The sequence below is a fragment of the Sminthopsis crassicaudata genome, chromosome 3 (assembly GCF_048593235.1).
Source record: "Sminthopsis crassicaudata isolate SCR6 chromosome 3, ASM4859323v1, whole genome shotgun sequence".
NCBI classification, from domain to species: Eukaryota; Metazoa; Chordata; class Mammalia; order Dasyuromorphia; family Dasyuridae; genus Sminthopsis; species Sminthopsis crassicaudata.
The window spans coordinates 258,248,673-258,262,206 of NC_133619.1; the positions used below are offsets into that span (position 1 = coordinate 258,248,673).

General features: G+C 33.2%; 1 protein-coding gene across 1 annotated transcript in view; it reads right to left on the minus strand.

The window, feature by feature from the left end:
• The window catches only part of SLC37A1 (solute carrier family 37 member 1), a 132,783-nt gene extending 121,118 nt beyond the window's left edge, over window positions 1-11,665 (minus strand). The window contains exon 1 of the mRNA XM_074300567.1: window positions 11,436-11,665. The gene's annotated coding sequence lies outside the window, so the exon portion shown is untranslated. The remainder of the gene's footprint in view (window positions 1-11,435) is intronic.
• Window positions 11,666-13,534: the final 1,869 nt, after the last annotated feature.

Below are 13,534 nucleotides of genomic sequence, written 5' to 3' on the forward strand. Positions count from 1 at the left end.
GTTAAAGAATACATCATAAAAACAATTAATAATTTTATAAGAAAACAACAGTATTGAGAAAGTATGCCAAAACCTTTGGAATTCAGCAAAAGCAATAATTAGAGGGAAATTTCTTATCTCTACATGCTCCTATCAATAAAAATGGATTTGTAAGTGAATTCTATCAAATACTTAAAGATCAACTAATTCCAGTGTTAAATAAATTATTTGGAACAATAGGTAAAGGAAGGGTCCCACCAAACTCCTTTTATGAAACTATATAATACTGATACCTAAACAAGAATAAAATCAGAGAAATGAATATAGATGCAAAAACCCTAAAAAAATACTAGCTAAAATATAATAATATATTGGAAAGATTATATAAGATGACCAAGTAGTATTTATATTAGAAATACAGGGATGACTTAACATAAGAAACACTATTAGCATTTGTTTATATCAATAATAAAAATAAAAATAAATCATTATATCAATAGATGTAGGAAAAAAATTCATTTTTTTATTTAAAAAATTTGAAAGTATAAGCATAGTTTTTTTCTTGATGAAAGTATTTATCTAAAATCATCAGCAAGCTAACATTTTTATAATGGGGATAACATAAAAGCCTTTCCAGTAAAATCAGTTGTGAAACAATGATGTCCATTGTCATCAATATTATCAATATTATATTGGAAATCCAAGCAATAGCAGTAAGAGAAGGAATAGAAGAAATCAAAATAGGGAATGAGATAAAAATATATATATATATTTTTTTTCAGATGATATGACTATAAAGTTAGTTGAAACATTAATTTTTGCAAAGTAACAGTATTCCTATATATCACAAACAAAACCCTGGAAGAAATAGGAAGAATTACTTAAAGTAATTCTAGAGAGGATTCTGGGAAGATGGCAGAGTAGGTTGGTAAATTTCAAGTTCTCCAGATTTCCCCCACAAAGAGAACAAAATTCTGTCTCAGGGAGAACATAGACTGGTGAAAAATCAAGAAAACTTGGGATAGAACTGGAATCCTCCTGGTACAACCCAAGAAAATCTGAAGAAAAATCCCAGGGTAGGGATGGGGATTATCTCTATGTGAAGGGCAAATGCCTCCATGCTAGCTGGAAGAAAATTCAAATGGGGAACCTTGGGGCTAAACTGGATTCCAGTAGGAATGACAGAAACTTTCACCTCCCAGACTTGGGTGGAGTTGGGGATCTAAATCCAGGAACACTGAGAGAACTTCAGCTAATTAGAAATGCCAAGCCCAGCTGTGCTTCAGGGTTTTAGCACAGGGCAGGAAGAAACCAACACAATCCTAAGTGCAGAGGCAGTGAGGCAGGGATGATGATGGCTGCAAAACTTGCAGGAGGGAAGAGCTCTTGATTTGAAGTTCCAGGTCAGAGGGGATAGTTGAAATGAAGCTACAGGTATCATATCCTCCACTCTTGATTAGAGATGCTTACACTAATATTTTTTAAATAATAAATAATTTATTTATAATTTATTAATATTATTACTATTCATTAATAATTTATTTAAATAATAATTTTTTTTTAAAAAATGAACTGGTAAAGAGAAAGATCCCAATCATAGAAACTTACTATGAGAACAGGGAAAACCAGGGTTCATCTTCTGAGGAGGACATAAGTAAAAAAAAAAAAAAAAAAAAAAAAGCTTCTACTCCAAAAAGTAACATGAAATGGCTCCCTGCCCAAAGACATATAGAACTCAAAAAAAATTTAAAAATCAAATGAGAGACATTGAGGAATAAACTAAAACTGAAAAAAAAAATCCAAGAAAAACAAGATAATTATGAAAAAAAATTAACTAGAAAAGGAGATAAAGGGTCTCAAAGATGAAAAATAATTTTTTGAAAATTAGAATTGGGCAAAGTGAAGCTATGAATGAGCAAAAAATAACAAAACAAATTATAAAGAATGAAAAAATAGAACAAAATGTGAAACATTTTTTAAAAGATTTTTATTTTTCAAAACATGCATAGATAATTCCACAACAAAGCCTTGTATTTCAGTTTCTCCCCCCCATTACCCTCCCCTAGATGGCAAATAGTCTCATATATGTTAAACATGACAGAAATATGTTAAATCCAGTATATGCATATATATTTATGCAATTATCTTGTTGTATAAGAAAAATCAAATGAAACCAGAAAATTAAATGATGAAGAAAATAAAATCCAAGCAAACAACACCAAAAAAAGTGAAAATGCTATGTTGTGAACCACACTCAATTCCCAGTCTTTTCTCTGGGGGTTGACTAATGAAGACAAAAATTAGAAGGGAAGCATTAAACTGGAAAACATTTTTACATTCAATGTGAAACACCTTATAAGAAAAAATGACAAATCTGGAAAACAAATCAAGAAGAGAAAATATAAGAATAATTCTATTACCTGAAAGCTGGGACCAAAAAAAAAAAAAAAAAAAAAAAAGAAAGAAAGAAAGAAAAAAAGAATCTTAACACAATAATGCAAGAAATAATTAAAGAAAACTGTCCTGGAGTGATAGAATGAACATGAGGGGAAAGTAGAAATAGAGAAAAAAAGTCCACCCATCATCATCATCATCTCAACAAGAACTTTTGTAGAAGGCACATAGGAGGTACATCTATAGCAATCTAATCTTTGACAAACCCATTTTTGTCCTTTGTATCTAATTAGTGGAACAGATTAGATACAAAGGACAAAAAAGGGTACATCTATAGCAATCTAATCTTTGACAAACCCAAAGATACCAACATTAGGGATAAAAATTCATTATTTGGAAAAAACTGTTGGGAAAACTGGAAATTAATATGGCAGAAATTAGATATGGATCCACACTTAACACCATATACCAAGATAAGATCAAAATGGGTCCATGATTTAGGCATAAAGAGGGAGATAATAAATAGATTAGAGGAACAGAGGATAGTCTACCTCTCAGACCTGTGGAGGAGGAAGGAATTTATGACCAGAGGAGAACTAGAGATCATTATTGATCACAAAATAGAAGATTTTGATTACATCAAACTAAAAAGTTTCTGTACAAATAATACTAATGCAAACAAGATTAGAAAGGAAGTAACAAATTGGGAAAATATTTTTAAAAGCAAAGGTTCTGACAAAGGTCTCATTTCCAAAATATATAGAGAACTGACCCTAATTTATAAGAAACCGAACCATTCTCCAATTGATAAATGGTCAAAGGATATGAACAGACAATTCTCAGATGAAGAAATTGAAACTATATCCACTCACATGAAAGAGTGTTCCAAATCACTACTGATTAGAGAAATGCAAATTAAGACAACTCTGAGATACCACTACACACCTGTCAGATTGGCTAAGATGACAGGAACAAATAATGATGAATGTTGGAGAGGATGTGGGAAAACTGGGACACAATACATTACTGGTGGAGTTGTGAAAGAATCCAGCCATTCTGGAGAGCAATTTGGAACTATGCCCAAAAAGTTATCAAACTGTGCATACCCTTTGACCCAGCAGTGCTACTACTGGGCTTATATCCCAAAGAAATACTAAAGAGCGGAAAGAGACATATATGTGCCAAAATGTTTGTGGCAGCTCTTTTTGTTGTAGCTAGAAACTGGAAGATGAATGGATGTCCATCAATTGGAGAATGGTTGGGTAAATTATGGTATAAAGGTTATGGAATATTATTGCTCTGTAAGAAATGACCAGCAGGAGGAATACAGAGAGGCTTGGAGAGACTTACATCAATTGTTGCTGAGTGAAATGAGCAGAACCAGAAGATCACTATACACTTCAACAACAATACTGTATGAGGATGTATTCTGATGGAAGTGGAAATCTTCAACATAAAGAAGATCCAACTCACTTCTAGTTGATCAATGATGGACAGAGGTAGCTACACCCAGAGAAGAAACACTGGGAAATTAATGTAAATTGTTAGCACTAATATCTGTCTGCCCAGGTTACATGTACCTTCGGAATCTAATGCTTATTGTGCAACAAGAAAATGGTATTTACACACATGTATTGTATCTAGGTTATATTGTAACACAAGTAAAATGTATGGGATTGCCTGTCATTGGGGGGAGGGAGTAGAGAGAGGGGGGGGATAATTTGGAAAAATGAATACAAGGGATAATATTATAAAAATATATATAATAAAAAATTATTTAAAAAAAAAAAGAAGAAGAAGAAGAAGGCACATAGGAATATTACTGCCAAATTTTGAAACCCCCAGATCAAAGAGAAAATTTTACAAGAAACAAAAAAAAAAAATTTTCAAATATGCTGGGGATACAATTAGAATTGTACAGGATTTATTAGCAGCCACAGTAAAAGGCCACAGGTCCTGGAATCATATCTACTGACAATCAAAAGAATTACATCTATGGCCAAAAATATCATATCCAGCAAAATTATCTTTAATATTGAATGGGGAAAAATGGATATTCAACAAACTTGCAGATTTTGAGGACTTTTCTAGCCATCAACCTGAACTTAATAGAAAATTTAATAGATGGGAGTCAATATCAAAGATAATTTCAAAGAATTCAACATAGACAAAGTGTGTGTGTTAGTTTAGCATGGGACATGTATACCATATGTTTAAGATAGACATTAACAATAGGGTAGCTCAAAAAAGATTGGGCAGTTAAGGTAAAAATACTAATTGTGTTATACAAATGAGATATAGAAGAAGGATAGGGGCATTAATTGGAGGAGGAAGAGGGCTCATATTTCTGAAAACCTACTCACAATGGGAATGGGTTAAATAGGCAACCCTATATAAATAGCATGAAGAGCATAGCACCTTTCAAAATCTATAAAGAAATAAGGGAGAAGGGATGGATGGATGAGGAAGCAAAGGATGAAGGAAGAAGACAAGGGAAGGATTCATAGGTGGGGGGAAGTTAAGTAATAACAAGGCAAGTTAAGGAACAGAATTAAAGCAAAGAATCTGCAGAGATAAAAAAGATATATGTGGGAGTGACAGTGTTTGTGTTTGTGCATGTGTGTATGCATGCACATATGTGTATGTATATATCTACACATGTATACATAAATATTTTTTCTTAACTATGGCCTGTTTGGAAATGTTAAGGGAATGAAAGATGGAAAAAAGAATAAAGTAGAAACTGTGTAGTAGACAACAAAAGAACAATTTACAAGGAAGTAAAGAAAAGATGGATACTCAGGAATATAATTTCTTCTATTAATTTATATACTTTCTTGAACTGGTAATTTGTTGTTATATATTTTGAATCTTCCATGATGTTCCACTGTGCATATGACAATGTTCTTTTTTTTTTTTTTTTAATTTCCAGAGTGGTTTGTTTAATTTTTTTAAAATAGTAGTAGCTTTTTATTTTTCAAAATATATGCAAAGATAATTTTTTTAACATTAATCTTTGCAAAAACTTGTGTTCCAAATTTTTCTTGTTTCCTTCCTGCCCTTTCCCTCCCCTGTATAGTAAATAATCCAATTTAGGTTAAACTTCTAAAAATATTTCCACATTTATCATGTTGCACAAGAAAAATCAGGTGAAAAAGTGAAAGGAAAAAAACATAGCAAACAATAAAAAGTGAATATGCTATGTTTGTCTTATTTTATTTTTTGTATTTCTTCTTTTCTTATTCTATTTTTAAAAATAAAATAAGTCAAACTTAAAAAATGTAACTCTAGACAATATAAAATACCTAGGAATATACCTAACAAAACAAAACCAGGAATTATATAAACAAAATTTTTATTCAAATAAAATCAAATTTAAATAATTGAAGAAATATTAATTATTCATGCATAGCAGGAACAATGTGACACTTTTACTTTATATATATATATAAATTCACATATTCAACTAAATTAAATAACCAAATTATTTAGACTGAATTAGAAAAAATAACAAAATTCATTTAAAAGAACAATAAAAAATACAAAACAAAAATCAAGAATATCAAAGTAACTATTTTTAAAAAGTGTAAAGGAAGCAGACTTAGCAGTATCAAAAATCTTAAGGCATTGATTATCAAACTATTACTGGCTAAAGAAATTAAAAGTTAGAACAGTGGAACAGAGTAGACAATTTACAGCTACAAATGAATTTAATATAAAGACTTAAGTTTTGGGGATAAGAATACATTATCTGGTAAAAAATTGTTGGAAAAAAAGCAGTCTGACAGAAATTGGGCTTAGTTCAATATTTAACAACATTTATCAAAATAAAGTCAAAATGGTTAGATAGCTTAGATATAAAGGAAAATATTACAAGAATTTCAGAAAAAAACATGGAAAATATTTGTTTTTGAACACATGGGTAGGCAAACAATTTACGAATAAACAAAAGATCAAGAACAGTGTGAGGTATAAAATGGATTTTTTTTTAATTAAAACTTTTTATTTACAAAACATATGCATGGGTAATATAAAATGGATTAAATTAAATTAAAAAGATTTTGTGAACCCAAGGACCTCAGCTTTTGGGATAAGAACTTAATGTTTGACAAAAATTGCTGGGAAAATTGGAAATTAGTATGGCAGAAACCAGGCATTGACCCACACTTAACACCATACACCAAAGTCAGGTCAAAATGAATTCATAGCCTAGGCATAAAGAATGAGATTATAAATAAATTAGAGGAACACAGGATAGTTTATCTCTCAGACCTGTGGAAGAGGATTGAATTTATATCCAAAGAAGAACTAAAGATCATTATTGATCACAAAGTAGAAAACTTTGATTATATCAAATTGAAAAGTTTTTGTACAAACAAAACTAATGCAGATAAGATTAGAAGGGAAACAATAAAATGGGAAAATATTTTTACAGTCAAAGGTTCCGATAAAGGTCTCATTTCCAAAATATATAGAGAATTGACTCTAACTTATAAGAAATCAAGTCATTCTCCAATTGATAAATTGTCAAAAGATATGAAGAGACAATTCTCAGATGAAGACATTGAAACTATTTCTAGCCATATGAAAAGATTCTCCAAGTCATTATTAATCAGAGAAATGCAAATTAAGACAACTCTGAGATGCCACTACACACCTGTCAGATTGGCTAGAATGACAGGGAAAGATAATGCAGAACGTTGGAGGGAATGTGAGAAAACAGGGACACAGTTACATTGTTGGTGGAATTGTAAATACATCCAGCCATTCTGGAGAGCAATTTGGAACTGTACTCAAAAAATTATCCAACTGTGCATACCCTTTGACCCATCAGTGTTACTATTGGGCTTATATCCCAAAGAGATCTTAAAGAAGAGAAAGGGACTTGCATATGCAAGAATGTTTATGGCAGCCCTCTTTGTAGTAGCCAGAAACTGGAAACTATATAGATGCTCATTAATTGGAGAATGACTGAATAAATTGTGGCATATGAATATTATGGAATATTATTGTTCTGTAAGAAATAACCAACAGGATGATTTCAGAAACTTACATGAACTTATGCTGAGTGAAATGAGTAGGACCAGGAGATCATTATATACTTCAACAATAATACTACATGATGATCAATTCTAATGGATATGGCCATCAACAATGAGATGAACCAAATCAGTTCCAATAGAGCAGTAATAAACTGAACCAGCTATACCCAGCAAAAGAACTCTGGGAGATGACTATGAACCACTACCTAGAATTCCCAATCCCTCTATGTTTGTCTACCTGCATTTTGGATTGCCTTCACAGGCTAATTGTACACTATTTCAAAGTCCAATTCTTTTTGTACAGCAAAACAACTGTTTGGACATGTATACATATATTGTAATTTATATTTTAACATATTTAACATGTATTGGTCAACCTGCTATCTTGGGTGGAGGGAAGAAGGGGAAAAATTAGAACAAAAGGTTTGGCAATTAATTGCCAATGTTGTAAAATCACCCGTGCATATATCTGGTACATAAAAACTATTTTAAAAAATATAAAAATTTTTTAAAAAGATTTTGTACAAATAAAACAAATATAACCAAGATCAGAAGGAAAGCAGATAATTGGGAATACATTTTTATAGCTTCTCAGATGAAGGTCTTATATTTAAAATATAAAAACAACTTTGTCAAATCTTGAGAATCATTCTGCAATTGATAAGTGGTCAAGTGATATAAATAGGTACTTTTTCCACTGAAGATTTAAAAGCAATTTATAGTCATATGAAAAAATACTCTAAGTCATTATTGATTAGAGATAGACAAATTGATTGTAGAAAAAAATTGGTAAACTTGCATGAAATTATGAGAGGTTAAAATGAGTAGACTCAAGAAAACATTATATACAATAGCAGCAATATTGTTTTAAAAACAATTTTGAATGACTAAGTCATTTTTGACATTATAAAAACTCAAATATAATTATTTTTATCTTCTAGGGTGAGGAAGAAAAAATGTATGTTTTATATATCTCTATATACATGTATAAACATGTATATATACACATGAGATATATACATATATCTGAAAATGGTCAATGTGAAAATTTATTTTGATTATAATAATGGGGATTTTATTTTCTTTCCCTCTCAAATGAGAAAAAGCAGTTGCTTGTTGATTGGAAAAATTTTTTAAAGGATATAAATGGTTATTTTGGAAAGAAAAGTTTCAGTTCAATGACAAGGTAGGAAATGAGATTGCAGTGCTAAAAAGAGAATGACATGTTTAATTTATATTTGATTATTTGCTATCTTGGGGAGTGGATGAAGGGAGAGAGGAAAATTTGGAACACAAAGTTTTACAGAGGTGAATGTTGAAGACTATCTTTAAATGTATTTGGAAAAATAAACTACTATTTAAAAAAAGAGAGAGTGACAGAAAAGAAAGTGGAAGAGGATTATAGAAACCAATAACACTTATAGAATTAAGCCACAAAAAGGGATGATTGCTAGAAAGAGATGAATTCATGCCAACAGTTTTGTTTTGTTTTCCTTTGTTTTTGGCTTGGAGAGAGTATGAGTATGTTTTTATGCTATAAGGAAGAAGCCAGTTTGTGGAAAAAGACTGAAGATGAATGAGAGTGTGCAGATTATGAAGGAGAAATTTTTGTAGAAGATGGGATGGGACAGAGTGAAATCACTTTTGAAAGAGAAGAGCTACCTTTTCTTTTCAGAGAGAGGACAGAGTAGAGAAATGGCATCTGAATGATATGAGATCTATAGAGATGAGTGGCTTATTTGGGGGAAAAAACAAAGGAGGGAAGGGATACATCATGAGTAGTTTGAGGAAGGATAAAAATTACAATTATTAATTAATTAATATTATATTATAATATAATAATATATTAAATAGTATAATAAATTAAAAGCTTAAAGTGGTGGCATATAGTAAACACAAATATTTTTGTTGATAACTTCCCAATCCCCTCCCACAGTTGTTAGTGTCTTCCTCTGACTCACAATATGACCTTTTGTGAGTGTGTGTGTGCTTGTGCTCGTGTGTATTTATATGGCATCCCCCAATAGAACTTTAAGAGAACAGGAAAATATTTCCTTCTTATCTTTGTACCCAAAGTTCTAAACACAATGACTGGTGCTTAACAAATACATGTTAGTGATTGAGCAAACACTTCCTAGTGTTCCTCAGCCTAAAGACATTTTTTTTCCTATCCAAGGTTCAGTTAGATGCTTCCCCATCCCCCCTCCTTATTGCCCTAACTATAAGCTGTGAAGTTCTGTTTCTCTAGGTTGCAATCGTTCTCTGGGAGCAGATCCTTTGGGGGCAGGTTTCTTGGGGCTTAGCACAATGCCTTGCACACAAAATATTTGTTGAGTTTTAATCCATTTTAATTGCACAGACTTTCTTTAAACTTTCATTAAACTTTCTGAAGTTTAATCAATAAATTTATCTCTTTCACCTAAAAGAGCACTATCAAAATCCTATATAATTTAAAACAATAATAGCTAATATAACTAATACAATGTCTAAAAATAATCTTGAGTTTTGAGGTCAATAGCTAAAATGTCTCATCTTTCTTTCCAGTTATTCCATCCTACTCTCCTTTATGTACTCTATAGTACAGTTAACCGTGTGCCTGGCTTGAACTTAAGTTTCAAACTCTGAGAATTTGATATAAGTTTCACCAATTCAACCACACTGCTTCCTTTTTATTATTTTTATTTTTTTATTTTTTTATTAAATTATTAATTTAAAAGACAATAACAATTTTAAAATGCAAATTCCAGGAATTTCCTCAATATTCACTCTTCATTTTGCTTTCAGAATGAAATCTTAACACTTCTAGTATGCCATCAGTTACTTCTCAGACTTTTTGTACAATAGTAGCCTTACTATACATGTTAGGTGCACATCATTCAAGTTACTAAGTGCTATATCTCCCTTAGCCATTTGTTCAAAACCTATAAATGTCATAATTCCAAAACACTTCATACTCCTGAACGACTGAAGGGGAAGAAGAGAAGGAAATAATTTAGCTGAAATAAAATAATTCCTAAAACACAACACAATCTACTACAATCCAGAAACTTTAGAGCTATTGATCGCTTGAACCTTTCAGACCTAGCGTTCATTACCTTTCAAATACTTCAATTAAAGGAAATAAATATAAAAACAAGAGTTAATCTTTAGAGATGAGACAAAACGTATGAAATTTGCTGGTAGTTCGAGATATCTCACTTAAAAATGCACCACATAATTTTTTTTTCCTTAGTCCAAACCTCATAAAAATAAGAACCTCTTGTCCCTATAACAACTGCTGCTATAAAACTCACTTAGCTCCCAAAGACACACAGCACATTCTTGATTCTGGGCTGTGGCAGCTAGTTTGCTTAGCTGTGTTCATAAGCAAGGTGTTCCCCTCTAGTCTCATGGGGCGGAGCTCTGGGCAGGGCAGATCATCACCAGGCTGTCACAGAAGAACCCCAGAATGGAACCGGTGGTAACAGCTCTCCGGCTTCACCACTTCTGACCCCACTTCTCCCGAAATCTCCTCCTCTTCCGCCACCCATTCATTTCACCTTTTTGTTCAAAGCAGAACACTCGGTTTTTCAGCATTCCACTTCCTCCTAACCTGTCCCTCCGATTTCGGGATTCTCAAAGGAAGAGAAGAAAGAAGGAATAGCAGAAGAGAGAGTATCCTCTCTTTCTCTTTCTCTCAGAAATTACATCCCCTCCGGAGCTCTCTAGTGAGTAGAATAGAGCTTCCTTCCTCCCCCCCGGCACTCTCAATTCTCTTTTCGTTTTCTCCCCCATCCCTCCGCCCCCGCCTCCATTCATACAACTGGCAGCAGGTGCATCTGAAGAGCCCTTGCTTTTAAAACAGCAAAACAGATCAGGCTACTTCTCTTGCTTACATCTCACCTTAGTCTCTGAAATGAAGGACGGTCCTCCATACCTCCCATCCCTACCCAGGCTACGGGGTCTCAACATCAACCTCTTCCAAAGGCAAGGTCACAAAGCGTACCAAGTAGAACGCCTTCAGCCCCTCTCCAGCCTTACCTATGGGCGACCAAAAATTGCTTCTCTCCTAGCAGCCAAACAATTTTCGCGTACACCGGCATTTCCTGCTGTCCTGATACTTCCTGGAGTGACTGAGGTGGCAGGCAGGAGCGGCTTCGGCCAGGGTCTGCCTCCTCTCCCCCCTTTCACTTTCATTCTATTTCTGCAGGTCTCTGAGACGTCAACGCCTACTGGAGCCTGCTCAGCCTCCTCCCTCCCCACGTAACCCCCACCACACCACTCGTTAGACTGGCTTTCAAACCAATAGAACCACTAGCTTTACAATACAAACAAAAAAGCTCGGCTAGTTCTAGCTATTCTCATACAAATTTGTCTTGCTTCCTTCAACTGTACGAAAAATCGTTACAGTATTGTTTTTCCTGAACTATTTAGAATGGGAAGACTAGCAATTGAGTAGTATAACCATTGTCAGTCCTTAATTCTCTAGAGAAGAGTAGCAAGCTATCATTATTCATACGAAAGATTGCTTTGAATCACTAAAAAAAAATGCAAAGCAAAGCAATTCTGAAGTTTCACTACATATCCAGTAAATTTACAAAAATGACAAAATTTGGGAGTAATCATTGTCAAAGAGGTTGTAGACCAGCCGGGACACATCATTACTGAGAGAATTGTGAATTAGATAATGACTAAAATAGTCAAATTCTTTGACCCAGAGATCCCGTTAATAATACACTCCAAGGTCAATGACAAAAGAATCATATACATCAAAGTTTTTCATTCATTCATTTTTTTCTCTCTCCTTCCTTATTTCCTCTCTCCCTCTGTCCCTTCTTCCCTCCCTTCCTCCCTCCTTGCTTTCTCCCTCTCTCCTTTTCTCCTCCCTCCCTCCCTTCTTCCCTTCCTTCCTCTCTCCCTCCTTTCCTTTCCATCCTTCCTTCCTCCCTTCCTCCCTCCTTTTCTCCCTCCCTCCCTTTCTTCCTTCTTTCTTTCCAATCATTCGTTTGTTTAAGGCTGAAACTTTGTCTAATCCAAGTTGCAAGTACAGAGCCACTCACACAGAGCAGTTTGGGACTTTGAATCATTCCATTTGCCAGAGGCTCATCATATTAATGCCAATCAGCATAGCCTACTACAACTCAGAATTCTCAAACTCAAGAGATTACTAGTCTCGGCATCCTTTTAGAAAGGATTATAACTGTGTATTATCATACTTGGCTACAATAAAATATTTATAGCAACACCTTTTTTTTAATTGGTAAGGAGCTAGAAACAATAAATTGGGGAATGATTAAACAAGTTGTGCTACTTGAATGTAATCAACTATTAGCCTGAAGATATCATGAATACAATAAATACAAAGAAGCAGCATAGAAAGATATTCATGGATACAATATACACAATGATTACAACAATGTAAATAGAAAGAAGAGATATGAATGCAGACAGATCATCTTTTATCTTCTTCATTACATGCCTTTCATTTCAGGAAATTTTGTGAATCAGTTGAATATTTAAATTAAGTAATTTTTTAAATAAGCAAAATAATCTAAAAGAATGCTATGTTGAGAATTTTTGTAAAAAGAGTTAAGTTTTGATTTTTTCCTTTTTAAAAGCAGCATAGTACAATGGAATGAACACTAAATTGGGATCCCAGAATTCAAATTCAAATACATGTTTTTTGTTATTACCTAGTTGTTTAATCCTGGATAAACATCTATCTTGTCAAGACCTCAAATTCTTTTTTTTTTTTTTTTTTTTTTTTTTTTACAAATGATCATTATACTGTTCTTTCAATTAAAACCATTCTTATCTCCCTACGTAGGTCATCTTGCTACATGCCTGCCCTTCCTAACTTGTTCCTCCTCATTGAAAACCTGAACACTGGATCTCTACATTGTGGTCTTCCAGAATGCAAATCTCCAGTCATTGGGGGATCTTAATCCATTGATCTTTGGAACTTTCACCCTAGAGCCTGATCTAGTAGATTCATGATTGTATAATACTAAACTTAGCTTCTTTGTCTGGTGAGGTGACCCTTGGCACCAGAGTATGATTAAGATACACTTTCTAACCATTCATCCACCTAGGCCTTCTTATCACTATTCCCCTGCCCCCAAACCCATTTTCAGCTTTTC